Source organism: Epinephelus lanceolatus, chromosome 22, assembly GCF_041903045.1.
Source record: "Epinephelus lanceolatus isolate andai-2023 chromosome 22, ASM4190304v1, whole genome shotgun sequence".
NCBI lineage: Eukaryota > Metazoa > Chordata > Actinopteri > Perciformes > Serranidae > Epinephelus > Epinephelus lanceolatus.
The window spans coordinates 1,736,826-1,755,181 of NC_135755.1; the positions used below are offsets into that span (position 1 = coordinate 1,736,826).

Genomic DNA, 18,356 nt, shown 5'->3' on the forward strand with positions numbered 1-18,356 from the left:
ATACTTTTCGTCGACGAAAGCAACACTAATCACAATGAGGGTAGAATGGAGCGTGAGATGAATCGGTGGGTCGGTGCGGCTTCTGCAGTGATGCAGGCGCTGCGCCGGTCCATCGTGAGCTGAGCCAGAAGGCAAAGCTTTTAATTTCCTGGTCCATCTGCGTCCCAACCCTCACCTGTGGTCATGAGCTCTGGGTAGTGACTGAAAGAATGAGATTGGATACAAGCTGCCGAAATGAGTTTCCTCTGTAGGGTGTCTGGGCTCAGCCTTAGAGATAGGGGGAGGAGTCAGACATCTGGAGGGAGCTCGGAGTAGAGCCGCTGCTCCTTCATGTTGAGGTGGTTCAACATCCCACTGGTAGGAGGCCCCGGGGCAGACCCAGAACACACTAGAGGGATTACATATCTCGCCTGGCCTGGGAACACCTCGGGGTCCTCCAGGAGGAGCTGGGAAGTGTTGCTGGGGAGAAGGACGTCTGGGGTGCTTTGCTCGGCCTGCTGCCCCCTGTGACCCGGCCCCGGACAAGTGGATGAAAATGGATAGATGTTCTGCTTTCAAATACTGATACTTTAACTGGGAACGTGATCTTGTACGAACCATAACCAAGTGATTTTTCTGTCTAAACAAAAAACAGATGTTGGGTGATTTTTAGGGACCTGTTGCGGCTGTTCTGCTCTGAATCGTTGGTATTCAAGTGAGAACATGGACCAAATAACCACAAAGCCAAGTCGTTTTAGTGCCTGAAACAATCAGCAATCCTCCACTGTTTTCCCAGCAGCTTTTGTGCCACTGAATGTGTTTTTTTTGTTTTGTTTTAATTTAAAGACCCGTCATCACATTTCAACAAAAAAAATTCTTGTAATTGTTTGTTTTTGGGCTGTCGGAGAAATGGGCTTCTGGTCCAGTGGGACACTTTCAAACTAACAGTGCTACAAACGGAAAACTGAACTCTTCCAATACCAAAACTGCTGCCGACAGATTCTGCTTATGCAGATATGTTTATAGGGGTTGAACCACCGTAAGAAACACATTTTTCATCCACCTTCTTAGAGTTATAACAGTTCATCCTGTGGGGAACATAAATGATGAACCACATTCTGAAGCCATTCATCCAGTAGTTGTTGAGACGTTTCACCACGAAGAAAAGAAAGCATCATGTTCAAAGCATAATACAACTCACACCTTTGTGTGCACTGCTTTCTTTTGTTCAAGCAAAACTGAGTTGCTTATGAAGGAACACTTACTGTCTGTTGGCTAACTTTTGTTGAAACAAAGGAAACGCTGGAGAAGAACTCCTCTGTGCGAAGCTGAGAGCACTTTGCTGCTTAATGGCTTCAAGAGTCACTTTCCACAAGGGCACATTCACCTCGTTACTGGAGCAAGTAATCAGCAGATGGACCTGCAGCTATGAACACTCTCTGCTCAGCTGCTTCTCCATCCTCGTCTCTAACACTCTCCTGTGACCACGCTTGAGTATTCTCATGATACGAAAGAGATGAAATGGGAACAGTGACCTCTGACCTCCTCACTGTCAGACACTCTGTCGTATTGTCACTTATTCACACTACCCTTGATGTCGCCCATTACTGCATGTACTCAGCACATAAAGAGCTTCTCTTTACATTATAACACTGAGTGGGCTGGTTAGTGTAAGTTAGTCAGACGGATAAATACAAGGCGGCATTTACTGTCCTTTAATATGTGAAAAGAACTGGTGTTTGAATAGTATGCTGCTCTTTACCATCATTTATTATGTTCATTGCACATGGGTTCAACCTTGTGTGCGTCTGTGGGGTGCAAGTTTTTCTTCGGCCCCTTTGTTCAGAATTGCTGATCTGACACGTGTAGATATACGAAACAAAGCAGTCCATGAGCAGTGAAGCCTAAAACACAGTGTGCACACAATCTGACATTAAAGATGGAAAGTAAAGCCAGCTGCACTGACCAGGGCAGAGTTATGGAATCATAAACACTCGTGTAACAATGATTGTCAGAAAAAATCCCTGGCCAGATATCTGCAAAGCTGCAGACCAGTGTTCAAGACCAAAGAACAACAAAACCAGTAGTTTTTCAGTGAGTTATTGCTGTTTCCAGCAACGTTTTAGGCAACAAACATTGGTGGTTTTTAGCATTTCAATGTTCCCACTGGGGATAGGACAGTGCCGAGGTAGTGCCATGAGAGCAGTTGTCATTTACCTTGACATCGCTGTGTTACCAGCTGGGATAGGGCCAATATAGGCATTTCCTTCTTTTACAGAGCCATGGCTGAGTTTCCTGCCATGACAGCGCCGTGACATGTGGTTGTTATTTACCAAGACATTGCTTTGTTACCAGCCACTGAAAGCCATCGCTGCTAGAACAGAGCACAAAAAGTGGTAGTTGTTCACTGAGACACTGCAGTGTTTTCTGCCAGGATAGTGCCTTAAGTGCAGTTGTCATTTACAGGAACATCCCTGCACTACCAGCCGGGATAGTGCCACTAAATGTGGTTGTTTTTTTTACTGAGCCATCGCTGAGTTTCCTGCCACGATAGCGCCATAAAAAGCAGTTCTGTCTTCACTGAGACATTGCTGCTTTTTCTGCAAGAACATTGCCATGGAAACTGGTTGCTTTTGTACCAAGTAATTGCTGCATTTTCTGCCGGGACTGTTGCACCAAAACTGGGTACTTTAAGCCAAAACATGATCTTTTCCTGACTAGAACCTAACCCTACCTACAGTCACCACAGCCCTGTTCACACATAAACAAAAGTTAATTTTCAACGTATCCACATACAAATGTGACACGTTCTCAGTTTGCAGAAAAATACAACGCCAATATTCATTCTGGCGACTGGGTTGATGTACAATGCATCAAATAGGTTGGAGTTTGGACCCACAGTAAAATAATGAGGTGCCATGTCACTGTTCAGATGGCTCACAATTCGAAAGCCCCAGTATGCCAATAATGTTGGACGTTGATCCTGAAAACAAACACACAATGCTCCAAAGCTACACACTCTCAAAACAGAGGCACATAATTAGTCATCTGACTGTTTGACTATGACCCACCCAACTCTGGCTTACCCTTATACTCTTACCCTCACCCCGACTAACCTCAGTCCTCATGCCTAAACCTAACCAACCCAACTAACAAAGGCAACGGATACTAGCCAATCAAAGGGCGAGGAGGGCAGGTCATGCCTAGGACCCAACAATACCAGAGTGACGACACTTCCATTGACTCCTGTGGTATGCTGAAGTTGAGCCTCACGCACCCTCTAGTGGGGCATGAGGGCATTGCCTTTCCGATCAGAAAACCCATTCACTTACAGTATGTCTGACGTGAACTTGCTTCTAAGTTGATGAAAACGGCCTTGTTTTTACTTTTAGGTGTCTTGGTCATATTAAGTCATGCTTATAATTTGTTTATTTCAAAATGTAGAGAGTACCATTATGGTAGACAACTGTAAACGGGTCACTGATGCTCCTATTATGGTAGATTATACTTTTAGGTTTGCTTGACTTTGGAAATGCACAAGAGTTCCTGGTCGGCAGTAATGCAGCAATACTGAAGTTCAGTCAGTTGTTGGTTGGATATGCAACGCGCTATCCTGCCACTAGAGGGCACATGACCAACTTTGCGCCTGACCAATGTGTGTGTCGCCACTCTGGTATTGTAGGGTCCTAGTCATGCCTTTGCCACAGATCCGATGACATCACTGTATAATTCAGTTGTCGAATACCACCAACTGGTCAGTGATGTCCGTGGTCAGACACTGACAAATAAGCCATCCTTTTGGCCATTGTTGTTTAATGGTGTCCAGCAGCGTAAGGGAACAACGATGAAAGGCAGCGGAAGTTTGAGTAGAGCGGGTGGATCGTCCAACAACCACCAACTTTATCCTGGGAGGCCAGTATTCACCTCCTGTAAGATTGTAAAGCCAAACCCTGTTGTTGTTTTTCCTAAACCCAACCACATGTGTGTGTTGAAGGAAAAATACATCAGTTGGCGGTGCTGTACCGACATAGTGCTTTTATTTTGAAAGAGACTGTATGCAAACTGTACAGTTCCTGTGAAAACAGAAGTGTATTTTGAAAACACACAATGCATGTAACAGGCTGAAGTTGACACTTCAGTTGACAGAATGTCAACAACCAACACACCCAGGGTACCTTGGACGTCATATGTGGACGTGGAAAGTCCATGACCAAACGTGGACATGTGACGAGGTCACAGTGAGGATGATGATGGTTTGGTAGAGTGTGTTGCCTTTTTTCATGAAAATAGACCTTTGAAGAAATACGTGCTTGTTTTCAGGACATCGGGCTGTGGGACGAACGGCTTTCAGTCCACTGGGACGTTTTCTAGACTATTGGGGCTTAAGAATTATGAGCCATCGGGACAACAGGCAGTCCTCAAAATAAATTAATAACTGACTGGTTAAACTCTGAATCTCATATTACCTCTCGGATGTGTTGAAGTTCTGGCCTGATGTTTGTAACACAGTCAAGGATCAGCACCAGATACCAGGCTGAGTCTGACCACGACTAAAGCTACTCCACCAGCCATCCACAGTGTGTTCAGGCTGTCGTCCAGGGCAATAATAAACTGTTTTATAACCCTGTAAACGTGTTTGGGTTTGGATTTGTCCTGCTTGAGAGCTAATAGCACAGGGGATAGAAGTTCTTATCATGTTAGATTCGCTCTTCGGTGAATCCCTCAGGGAAGAAGCTCAGATTCACAACAAGAAAGAACCTATAGCTTTGTTCAACAGTCGGCATGTGTAATAGGCAGAGCGTGGAGCTTATACAATGTAGAATATCTTTTTAAAAAGAGTCTATTTGAGCGTGCAGGAAGCCCACAGGGGAGTGAGGTGTGCTCCTGTTTAAATCTCCGGACCCTGCAGAGCAGATAAATGCAGTTTAAAGAGGCATCTCCTCCTCGGAGGGAAGCGCAAATCCAACGTGCCTCTGGAATGTTTCCTGACCCACATTTACTTATCTGCACCATACAGATTATCTCAAATCACTCTCACTGTATGTGCATATAAAGAGGTTAGTGTGCATTAAACCCCAGTACAGTGTAGACTCTAAGAGGCAGGTTTGTGTGTTTGAGGTCATATAAAGTAAAGAAGACAGAACGGCCTGGAGGCGAGTAACTGTGTGTGTGTTCCTAACGGAAGATGAGGCGAAACGGCATCCCTGCTGCACATATGTTGGTGTAACGAAAGGAAATGTGCTGAAAGACCTATCTCTTTACAGATGAAAGCAGCTTTGAAAAAGGCGCCGTGGGTCCATTAGTGTAGATTTAACTACTGAATTGTCAGTAAGAAATCCTGCAGAAAAATTCACTGTCTCGCAGATTATCAATAATTCCTGCAGACCTCCTTCACCACTGAAACCAGGCTGTTCTCATAACTCTTCATACATTCTCTTACAAAAAGCAATGCACCCAAATTCATACATGACCCATGGGTTTTGAGAGGCTGCAATCACGTGACCAATGAACTGATCGAAGTCTGAAGTGCTTGTAAGAAGGCAGATTGGGGTGGTGACCCAAACCATGATGTAAACAGCAGAACGTACACAGCAGGCGCTGAGGGACACCTAGTGCGTTATATCTAGACACGAATATCCACTGACAAAGTGGTGATATATGACGACCTGGGATTGGAACGTGTTGACAGAGCCTATGCTGTAGATACGGCGCTGATTCAACACAGAAACTTAAATCCCACTTTACTTTATTATGTTGCGTAACAAGCATATTCATTTAAATCCAGAATGTCTAACCGAGTACTTTTGTTGCCTAACCTAACTACGACTGTTTCATTACATCAACCACGTGTTACAATGTGTTTCTACTGTGCGTCCCATACAGACGCTAAAGGGCGCCCCGTGGTGGCTATGAGATCCTGGGAATGAGAACAGGTTGAACGCACAGAAAACGTATCTGCTGGATTGAGATGACACAAAGAAACGAAGATTTAAGTCTCCATATTCTTCGTTGAAGATGAACCTGGGCGAGTGTTTATGGACACTTTGCTCATTTTGTTTTGTACACACGACCATGACAGTCTTTTCTGCAATGTTTTAACATGTCAGGGAACATTAATGTTCCTGGTGTTACATGAGCTGTTCTATATTTGCAACAATAATATATATATGTGCAATCCCTCAGGTCAGAGCTTAAAATCGAAGAGGGGACTAAACATGACAGGGATTAGTCGTCTTTTTGTCTCTCACAGTGCTCGTCTGTTTTCATGACTGCCAATATTTTTTTTCCATCACGGCACTCACTATCTATCCCTCCTGCTCCCTCTCTTCATTAATTCATGTTTCCGCCTTCATCGCCTCTCTTATTCCCAGTTTCATGCCTCCTCTCTTCTCCTTCCTGACACTAGTGTTAGCCTGGAAGCTAATTAACAGACCTGTAACATGCTGCAGGTAAACTGCTCTGACATCAAAGCAACAGCAGCACAAAGACTTTTTGTTGTTCTTTGTACCTTTTAATAAGCAGTGAAAAGAAACGCCACACAGTTTTTTATTCTTTCATTTTTTTTGTTCGAAGCCAAACTCTTGGCAAGTTTGCTGTTGGCTAATCTTGGAATAAAAATGTGGCTGGCTAATTAATTAGCTGCTAGCAGATACCTCCTATGCATGCTCCTCTTTGTGTCCTGCACAGTGTGAAAAGCATGTAATTAATTAAATGATAATTCTTAATATTTTAAAAAATGTAATTCTTACGGGGATCTTTTTGAAAGTTCTTTTAATTACGGCAAATTTGAAGTCTGCTTCACACTCAGCTGTTCTCATTAAACAAGATGTAAAAGGGACCGTAATCTACCTGGTCAGCAGCACACAGCACAAAGACACAGTCAGAGACCAGCTGGTGAACACAGCGGAGCATTTAGCAAAGAGTCAGATACTTCCCTCAAGAGACAGTGGAGACCAAATAAGGAGCTAAAAGAAAGAATACTGGACTTACATTCAGTGTGTGCTGTGTTTTCAGCTTGTTGCTGCAAATGTGAAGAAAGGAGAGAGTAGTTAGTTGTTTGTGCGAATCTTGATCCAGCAGCTCAGCTGATTGTTGAAATTATTAAACACTTCTGCCTTAAAACTCTTATCAATAAATCAGTCACTTATTTGTCACATGGAATCATAGAAGGTACAACTGCAGTGAAATGTGATCACATCAGCTTCTTTAACTTGCTTACTGTAATTTAGTCCTTTTTTTGCGTCTACTTACATCGTTGCTGCTGCTGTTTAATCGTCCATGTTTCCAGATGGTTCTGGTGATCCATGGTTTCTGGTTGTGGAATGATTTATATGTTGACACATATCGACCCCAATAAGATGGCTGCATGGTCGCTGCTCTGCAGTCACCTCTGAACAGTGTACAACAGAAATGTGCAAAACCTAAATATCGCAATAAAAAACTGGTAATGGAAACACCTACATTTCGAAAAAAAAATCTCAAATATCGGGAAAAAGATTTTACGCTCTCATGAGGTGGTTTTTCAGACGTGTCAATATAGAAGTATATCACAGAAGTGTAATGGAAACACTTTATTCGCAATATATGTCACCAGACGTGACATTGGTGAATTCCTCGTTCGCGATCCTCTCCCAGAAATCCTTTATCCGTGGTCGCTGCCACACACTTTGCCTTTGGAATACTACTCGCTCTCTTCATCTTCGGTTGTAGACTACTGCAACAGCAGCAGTGGCAACCGAGATGATTGTTCCAGCTTGCAAGAGATTTGGAACGTCCATCTTACTTCCGCAAACAAAGTGAAGTCTCACGGGACAAGATTTTACGAGAATCACGGCTCATACGTAAAACACCTTTTAATGGAAACACCTGCAAGTCGCATTTGTACTTTGTCAAAACTTTAGAAATATTGCATTTATTTTGCGTAACTAGCAATCCACAGCAGGAGCAGGACAGCAGCTCACATTCCCACCAACACACCAGTGACAAAATGTAACATAAAAATGTCCTCACTTCGTGATAATGTCCACACCTAAAAAAATGTCCACACTTTGTCCTCACTATTCCCACATTCCAGAAATGTTACAGGTTGTAAAAAAAATTCACCATTTTCAAAAGAGTGTCCCCAGTTTAAAAAACTGGTTGAAATTGTCTTCAATTTGCAAAAATGTCCTCACTTTGTGCAAATGTGCGCACTTTAAAAAAAAGTCCTCACCGTTCCCAGATTCCAAAAATGTTATGGGTTTTTAAAATCTCCACATTTTCAAAACAGCGTCCCCAAACTAGAATGTAAAAACTAAGTGTATGAAAATGTCCTCACTTTGTCTTTACTGGTGTAAAACAATCAATAAAACAGGTTTTTCAACAATTGTGAAACATCGCAACCACAAGAGGTCCTTGAGCATACACTTATACATGTGCACACAAATCATTAGGCTGATTGGTCCAATAGTATGAGATGATTATTTATTAATTTGTTCCACATATATTACAGGGTTTAAGAAAAAAAGTGCAGGACTTTGACACCAGAGACGGATTTTATTCTTGTCGTAAGTTGGTAGTTTGGGGAGAACTTTTAGGAGACAGTACAGGTTGGTTCTAGAGTGATTGTTTTAATAACTCCTGTTCAACATTCATTTGAGTTTATTTTCAGGATGAATCGCTCTTAGTCTGGCCCCTCACCTGGGACCACTTTGCCTTGGGAAACCCTACCAGGAGCTATTGCCCCCGACAACACAGCTCCCAGGATCACAGAGGCGCACAAACCCCTCCACCACGATAAGGTGGCGATTCTTGGAGGGGTAATAAGATCCATATTTTTAAAGCCCTACATATTTTGTGTCATCCTCTACATGGACTGCTCTCAGTCGGTCCAGTGCTCAGCCTCTTGTATCCTCCGTTACTCAGTGATGTCTGGTCAACACTGAGTTTCTGCTTTTGGGTCTTTCACTTTTCCTCCTGTGTTTGTTGAGGTGACTCGTTCTGCATTTTGGAGCTAAAATGAAAACAAGACTGTTATCTGTGTGTTATTAGTTTTTCGGCCCTCCTTGTCGACCACCTTTACCTCTTCATCCTCCCTTCTTCCCTTATCTCCCTGCAGATATATTCAGTCTTGCTGTTGGTAATTTCATATTCTGCATTTTCACCAGTGTTATTTCCTTTTCACCATCAGACCTATCGCTGTTCAGTTCCAAATGTGAGGTGAAATATTCATCAGATGGGCTTTCAAAATGCCTCAGTGAATGTCATGTACATGCTTTTCTTAATCTAATGGACATTTTCCATGTTTCAAACTCGGGTAATGGAAAAAAAAAAGTACAGTAGCTAATAGCCGAGCTGCCATTACAGGCTGTGCCCTCATACATGTGAGGAACAGCCCAGGATAAGATCACGTGGTGGATTTCAGGCCACTCTGAAATCAGTGCAGGTATTAAACCAACACAGTGTTGTCTGCAGTTCATCTCCTTCTTTCTTTTTTCCGCCCATTTCCATTAAAATCTAATCTGTTTCAGATCTAACAAGCATGAAAATTGGTTTGGGACCATTTGAGGGTGTTTTTATTGAATTTTGCTATTTCCATTCTTTCCTCGTGCGCGACATTGGTGATGTGCAAAGTGAAAAAAAAGCAGAATTAGATAGAAATCAGACAAGTGTTACTGCACCTCCTCTATTACCTCCATTTATTTCCTCAGCTTCTACCCAGATGTGTTGCTCCTTTTCCTCCTCTCCTTCACGCTATCACTCCTCAATACGTGCTGTTATCAGAGCTTTTTGTTGTTGGCAGCTTAAATGGAGAGATAAGGGAGGCAAACATACAGCTACAAGCACTCACCCCCCCCCCCACACACACACACACACACACACACACACACACACAGTCGCACAGATATGTACAATCAGCTCTGGTCTAAACAGCCTCTAATGGTGTTTGGCAGACACAGTCAATCTCTCTGGCTTTGTAACATTGATAACACACAAAACACACCATGCCAAACATTAAGAATGTCCTTACTTTATATAAATGTCCTCACTTTATATAAATGTCCTTACTATATATAAATGTCCTCACTTTATATAAATGTCCTTACTATATATAAATGTCCTCACTTTATAGAAATGTCCTTGCTTTATATGAATGTCCTCACTTTATATAAATGTCCTTACTATATATAAATGTCCTCACTTTATATAAATGTCCTCACTTTATATAAATGTCCTCACTTCATATAAATGTCCCCACTTCATATAAATGTCCTCACTTCATATAAATGTCCTCACTTCATATAAATGTCCTCACTTCACATAAATGTCCTCACTATATATAAATGTCCTCACTTTATATAAATGTCCTCACTTCATATAAATGTCCTCACTTCATATAAATGTCCCCACTTCATATAAATGTCCTCACTTCACATAAATGCCCTCACTTCATATAAATGTCCCCACTTTATATAAATGTCCCCACTTCATATACAGTACAGGCCAAAAGTTTGGACACACCTTCTCATTCAATGCGTTTTCTTTATTTTCATGACTATTTACATTGTAGATTCTCACTGAAGGCATCAAAACTATGAATGAACACATGTGGAGTTATGTACTTAACAAAAAAAGGTGAAATAACTGAAAACATGTTTTATATTCTAGTTTCTTCAAAATAGCCACCCTTTGCTCTGATTACTGCTTTGCACACTCTTGGCATTCTCTCCATGAGCTTCAAGAGGTAGTCACCTGAAATGGTTTCCACTTCACAGGTGTGCCTTATCAGGGTTAATTAGTGGAATTTCTTGCTTTATCAATGGGGTTGGGACCATCAGTTGTGTTGTGCAGAAGTCAGGTTAATACACAGCCGACAGCCCTATTGGACAACTGTTAAAATTCATATTATGGCAAGAACCAATCAGCTAACTAAAGAAAAACCAGTGGCCATCATTACTTTAAGAAATGAAGGTCAGTCAGTCCGGAAAATTGCAAAAACTTTAAATGTGTCCCCAAGTGGAGTCGCAAAAACCATCAAGCGCTACAACCAAACTGGCACACATGAGGACCGACCCAGGAAAGGAAGACCAAGAGTCACCTCTGCTTCTGAGGATAAGTTCATCCGAGTCACCAGCCTCAGAAATGGCAAGTTAACAGCAGCTCAGATCAGAGACCAGATGAATGCCACACAGAGTTCTAGCAGCAGACCCATCTCTAGAACAACTGTTAAGAGGAGACTGCGCCAATCAGGCCTTCATGGTCAAATAGCTGCTAGGAAACCACTGCTAAGGAGAGGCAACAAGCAGAAGAGATTTGTTTGGGCCAAGAAACACAAGGAATGGACATTAGACCAGTGGAAATCTGTGCTTTGGTCTGATGAGTCCAAATTTGAGATCTTTGGTTCCAACCGCCGTGTCTTTGTGAGATGCAGAAAAGGTGAACGGATGGATTCCACATGCCTGGTTCCCACTGTGAAGCATGTAGGAGGAGGTGTGATGGTGTGGGGGTGTTTTGCTGGTGACACTGTTGGGGATTTATTCAAAATTGAAGGCACACTGAACCAGCATGGCTACCACAGCATCCTGCAGCGACATGCCATCCCATCCGGTTTGCGTTTAGTTGGACGATCATTTATTTTTCAACAGGACAATGACCCCAAACACACCTCCAGGCTGTGTAAGGGCTATTTGACCAAGAAGGAGAGTGATGGAGTGCTGCGGCAGATGACCTGGCCTCCACAGTCACCGGACCTGAACCCAATCCAGATGGTTTGGGGTGAGCTGGACCGCAGAGTGAAGGCAAAGGGGCCAACAAGTGCTAAACACCTCTGGGAACTCCTTCAAGACTGTTGGAAAACCATTTCAGGTGACTACCTCTTGAAGCTCATGGAGAGAATGCCAAGAGTGTGCAAAGCAGTAATCAGAGCAAAGGGTGGCTATTTTGAAGAAACTAGAATATAAAACATGTTTTCAGTTATTTCACCTTTTTTTGTTAAGTACATAACTCCACATGTGTTCATTCATAGTTTTGATGCCTTCAGTGAGAATCTACAATGTAAATAGTCATGAAAATAAAGAAAACGCATTGAATGAGAAGGTGTGTCCAAACTTTTGGCCTGTACTGTAAATGTCCTCACTTTATATAAATGTCCCCACTTCATATGAATGTCCTCACTTTATATAAATGTCCTCACTTTATATAAATGTCCCCACTTCATATAAATGTCCTCACTTCATATGAATGTCCTCACTTTATATAAATGTCCTCACTTTATATAAATGTCCTCACTTCATATAAATGTCCTCACTTTATATAAATGTCCCCACTTCATATAAATGTCCTCACTTCATATGAATGTCCTCACTTCATATAAATGCCCTCACTTCATATAAATGTCCTCACTTCATATAAATGCCCTCACTTTATATAAATGTCCTCACTTTATATAAATGCCCTCACTTTATATAAATATCCTCACTTCATATAAATGCCCTCACTTTATGTAAATGTCCCCACTTTATATAAATGTCCCCACTTCATATAAATGCCCTCACTTTATATAAATGTCCCCACTTCATATAAATGCCCTCACTTTATATAAATGTCCTCACTTTATATAAATGTCCCCACTTCATATAAATGTCCTCACTTTATATAAATGTACTCACTTCATATAAATGTCCCCACTTTATATAAATGTCCCCACTTTATATAAATGTCCTCACTTTATATAAATGTCCCCACTTCATATAAATGTCCTCACTTTATATAAATGTCCTCACTTCATATAAATGTCCCCACTTCATATAAATGTCCTCACTTTATATAAATGTCCTCACTTCATATAAATGCCCTCACTTTATATAAATGTCCTCACTTTATATAAATGTCCCCACTTCATATAAATGTCCTCACTTTATATAAATGCCCTTACTTTATATAAATGCCCTTACTTCATATAAATGTCCTCACTTTATATAAATGTCCTCACTTCATATAAATGCCCTCACTTTATATAAATATCCTCACTTCATATAAATGCCCTCACTTTATGTAAATGTCCCCACTTTATATAAATGTCCCCACTTCATATAAATGCCCTCACTTTATATAAATGTCCCCACTTCATATAAATGCCCTCACTTTATATAAATGTCCCCACTTCATATAAATGCCCTCACTTTATATAAATGCCCTCACTTTATATAAATATCCTCACTTCATATAAATGACCTCACTTTATGTAAATGTCCCCACTTTATATAAATGTCCCCACTTCATATAAATGCCCTCACTTTATATAAATGTCCCCACTTCATATAAATGCCCTCACTTTATATAAATGTCCTCACTTTATATAAATGTCCCCACTTCATATAAATGTCCTCACTTTATATAAATGTACTCACTTCATATAAATGTCCCCACTTTATATAAATGTCCTCACTTTATATAAATGTCCCCACTTTATATAAATGTCCTCACTTCATATAAATGTCCTCACTTTATATAAATGTCCCCACTTCATATAAATGTCCCCACTTTATATAAATGTCCTCACTTTATATAAATGTCCCCACTTCATATAAATGTCCTCACTTTATATAAATGTCCTCACTTCATATAAATGCCCTCACTTTATATAAATGTCCTCACTTTATATAAATGTCCCCACTTCATATAAATGTCCTCACTTTATATAAATGCCCTTACTTTATATAAATGCCCTTACTTCATATAAATGCCCTCACTTTATATAAATGCCCTCACTTAAATGTCTATAAATTATCTCTCTGTTTCCAGATTCCAAAAATGTTAGGAGTTTTAAAACATATTCCCTTCTTCAAAAAGTACCCTTAGTTTTATATAAAAAATGTCCTCGCTTTATATAAATGTCCTCATTTTGTCCTCATTGTTTCCAGCCTCAAAAAATGTTACCAGTTTGGTAAATATATCCCCCCCAAAATATCCCAGATTTGAATAATGTCCCCACTTTGCAAAAAAATGTCATTTTCCAAAATGCCATCACTTTGTAAAAACGCTATCATTTTGAAAGAAATGTCTTTGTATTCCAAAAATGTCCTCAGTCTCAAGGTCTGCACTTCAAAGTGGTCCTCACAAAGATAGAAATACAAGAACACACCCTCACACACACAATGACATAATCTCCCAAACACACACTAATACAGACCTTCACACAAAGACACAAGATCTCTCTTCACTGTACACACACACACACACACACACACACACACACGAGAGACACTGTGCAGTGTGAGTGTAAAGTAGAGCAATGCTGACTGAGCGTGCTCAGTGAGTCCACCCTGAAGACACAGATTAGAGACAGAAGTAGAAATGTATCCGCAGTGGACGCAGTATGAAATATGTTTAGATTCACATACACACGTCAGATGTGCTTCAGATAAATGTGACACAGTTTAAGATGGTAAAAAAAAAAATCAAATATTGAAAAATAATAAATAAAATTAATGCGTGTTATAATGATGGATGTGATGCGACGGTGACGATGAGAGACGCAGGAGTTGTTTAGAGACTCTGTCAAGATTTGGTCATTTACCTAAAATGACTCCTGACTTTCAGCAGGACCGACAGCAAAGCTTGACATTTACAGTTTGATCTTTGGGATTGTTTCCTGTCATCAGTCTGCAGCTCCTGGAAAACTCAGGGTGACAGGTTGAGGCTGGGCAGCTTCAGCACGAAGACAAAAACTTTTTAGCTCAAGAATCTGTGATTACGTCAAGTTAACCAATAAAATGCAGCAACTTCCTCAGCACAAAACATAGGTGTTTTTCCAGCAGCTTTTAGGCACCAAATTTACATGATTTTAGCAACCTATTGCTGTTTTTCCAGCAGCTTTTAGGCACCAAATTTACATGTTTTTTAGCAGCCTGTTTTTGTTTTCCCACAGGGGATAGTTCCATGAAAAGTGATTGTTTTTAACCAAGAAATTGCTGCTTTTCCAGCAGGGACTCTGCCACCAGAACTTGTTTGTCATGAGCCAAAACATGACCTTTTTCTGACCTGTACAAAGTGATTTTTGTGGCCCAACCTAACCACAAGTTAACCACATTATTATTGAAAGATAAAAATTCAATGCATCTGTTGCATCGTAACGTATAAACGTAAAGTACTGCATTGGTCCAAGAAGGTCTATTTCTTTTGAGCTTCTGACACTACTGTAATTAGGGATGCACAGATGATTAGTTTCCAAATCTATCTGAGATTTTAAAAAGTCCCGAAATCCTGACAACGTCTAACACGAAAAGAGGTCAGTCCAAAACCCAAGTATTTTTATTTCACAATGATGCAAAACAGGAAATGCTCACATTTGTGAAGCTTAAATTAGAACATGATCATTTATTTGTTTAATAAATTGTCAAAACTCTTCACCACTTCACTGACTGATGGTTTCAGTACATACTGCTTTGAGAGTCCTCTTCCTTCACTTCCAACTGAAAACAGGAAAAGTGTGTCTCAGTGAACTGAACTCCTTTTCTGCTGTAAATAGCAAATCTCTCAGAGTCCACTCAGCCCAGTTAAATAAGGCTCTGAATACACGGATTCGTCTCCATAATCTGCTTAGCGACTGGAAATGTCAAAGGGTTGACGGCCGAACATGAGTTGAGCTGAATCAGCGGTGAGCGGATCGCCTGCTGCGGAAGTCACGGGCTCTGAGTGAGTTTAATGTTCGGATCAGTGAGGGACCGTCAGGCTTTCAAACACAAACTGCTTCAGATGTTGATTCTCTGACCTGCATCCTTTTCAGCACGGCGGTGTACTTAAGCTGGCTGTGCTCTTTTGCTACCATGACCTTCCGCCACACTGCTGATCCGAAGGCTACGCTATCACTTCCTGCTCCACACAGCACCTCCACCCCAGCATCCACCTGTAGGCTCTGAGCCTACGTCCTCTGGCATTAGGTTTTCTGCTGGGAGTCTTTGCTGAGTTGTCTGCCAGGACAATTTCAAGAAATAGGGTTGATTTTGTTTTTACCCAGACATCGCTGTGTTTCCTGCCAGGACAGTGCCACAAAACCCTGGGTGTTGAAGCCCAAACATGATCTTTTTCTAAACATAACCAAGTGGATTCTGTGCCTAAACTTAACAACACATTAACCACAGTGTTGCTGAAACACACGGAACAAAACATAGTCAGTGTCCCTTATATTAAAATATCATTTTCCAAAACTAGAACTGATTTGCTCTGTATGTGACCCTGTTGAATAAGTGTTGGTTTGTGTGAGTTTCCGTGTTGCGTCCGGTCAGTGTTTCCTCACGAGTCATTACTGCTGTGTCTTATCTTGCAGCTGTTGTCCACTCTCAGTGCCTGCAGCTTTATTTTCTGACCACATGTCAGATGTGACCTTTCAACCCAATCAAACTCTGTCTCGTTCATTTATCTCTAAGTGGCGTGGGTGTGTGCTCTGATGTGTGCACTGTACGTCTTTGTGTTGTTTTGTGTGTGCACACTGCAGACTGTCTTATCTAAATGTACTGTATGATGATGAGTGCATGCCTGCAGGATGGTGTCTCTCGGTCCATATGACCAAACTCTAAATTGCGTTGATCTTTGCTTCAAGGAACAAAATGGATTTCATCGCTCCTGCCTGTAAAGATAAATTATTTATGACGGAGGAATATGGAAAACGGCACAAGAGGATTTGATGAAGAAGACGAAGACCAAATCTGTAATAAACTTGTATTTCAGGCCAGATGAGGGTCATTTAATGATGCACACCTGTCTCTTAGAAGTATTGTTGATATAGAATTTGAGGGACACATAATGCCGCGCGGATTATGTTTTCTATTAATATAACGAGGAAGTGTTGGTAATTAATGAACCTGGCAAGTCACACAAACACCTTATTTTCTCAGTTTTCTTTTAGTTCAGTTTTAATCTCTAGGAGACAGAGTTAAATGAGGAAGAGTTTGCTTTGGTTTGTCTGACAACAGCAGAACAAGAATAAACTGAAGCTATTCATAGAGCTTAATTACAATACAATGATAATTTAACAGAAATGGTTTAACTTCAAACACAAGTATTTAGAAGGGCTGCTACTAAAAGTTTCTGATATGAATGTAATGATGAAATGATATATTTTGGTGGTTTGAGTTGAAGGTGTGAGAAAGAATAGTATCAGTAACATTGTAAACACTGTGCTACATTACAGAGAAATACAAAACCACACTAATGAACCTTCATTAATATAGGCCTATATTTTATCTACAAACAAATCTTGCCAACTAATAACCTTTCTTGTCGACCAAGGTTTGGTCGACTGTCGGGACAGCTGTAGTATTTGTATAAATTTGCAAATTAAAGAATAACAATTAATTACAATTAATAACAACTTAATTTAGCAAAACATGTAAGCTACTTCCACCTTTACTTATCCACACGGTTGCAAGAGGTTACATGTTAGTGAAAATGTTAATCTGTCCAATACTTTGGCTTATGATCAAATATCTGCAAATCTAATTCCCTTTAGCCTCAGCAGTACTGCATGAAGGAAGAATAGTAAACACTATACTTGCTTGGCATTAGCATGTTAGCAATTTAATTGGAAGTATGCTAGCATGTTGACAGTAGCATTTAGATCTAACAAACCTTGTAGACTTACTTTTGTTCAGACGGGGAAAGACTTTATAGAAAAAATTCTCCAAACCAATTTCCATTGTCTTTCCATTCTTTTTTATTTTGTTGTGATTTTCCTTCTGTCCTTTTTGTTTGTTTGTTTGTTTTATGCTACACAGTGTTGTTGATCTTAACCAGACAAGAATGTCATCCACAAACAAATAGGGTCACTTTTTTTATACAAGGGCCCCGAGACTGATCCCTGCTGAACCCTCAGGCAACATTTATTATTTGTTATCAGAAGCTTTTCTTATTTTGAGCTTAGGGAACATTATGCTTGCTTAACCTTAGCACGTTAGCGTGTTTATTGTGGGTATGTTAGCATGCTGTCATGAGCATTTAAATTAGAGAAATGCTACAGACTTAGTTTTGCTCTGACAAGGTTCCATGTGGAACTCTATAGGCAATATTGCCTCAGTGTGTGAATATGCAAAAACGATGTCGGACTCCGTATCTTAATCGCTGGCTGTCCAGGTGGTGTCCAGCAAACGATGTGGGTTTCGTTAATAATTGGCAAACTTTCTGGGGAAAACCTGGTCTTATTAGGAGAGACGGCATTCATCCCACTTTGGATGGAGCTGCTCTCATTTCTAGGAACCTGGCAAACTTTATTAGTAATTTAAATCCCTGACAACCCAGAGTTGAGACCAGGACTCAGAGTCACAGTCCTATACGCCTCTCTGAGCTTCTAGTTCAGTTACCCAGCCATAGTTTTCATAGTTTTATACAAACGGTGTCTGTCC

The 18,356-nt window shown here is 40.7% G+C and overlaps 1 protein-coding gene across 3 annotated transcripts in view; it reads right to left on the reverse strand.

Annotated features, from left to right (window-relative positions):
• The window catches only part of npy2rl (neuropeptide Y receptor Y2, like), a 174,967-nt gene that overhangs the window by 127,557 nt on the left and 29,054 nt on the right, over positions 1 to 18,356 (reverse strand). For 2 of the 3 annotated variants that reach the window (XM_078164178.1, XM_033609785.2), the window contains exons 4-5: positions 7,231 to 7,369; positions 6,970 to 7,000 (exon numbers count right to left, since the gene is read on the reverse strand). The exons of the other annotated variant lie outside the window; for it this stretch is intronic. The gene's annotated coding sequence lies outside the window, so the exon portion shown is untranslated. The remainder of the gene's footprint in view (positions 1 to 6,969; positions 7,001 to 7,230; positions 7,370 to 18,356) is intronic. 3 annotated transcript variants of the gene reach the window in all.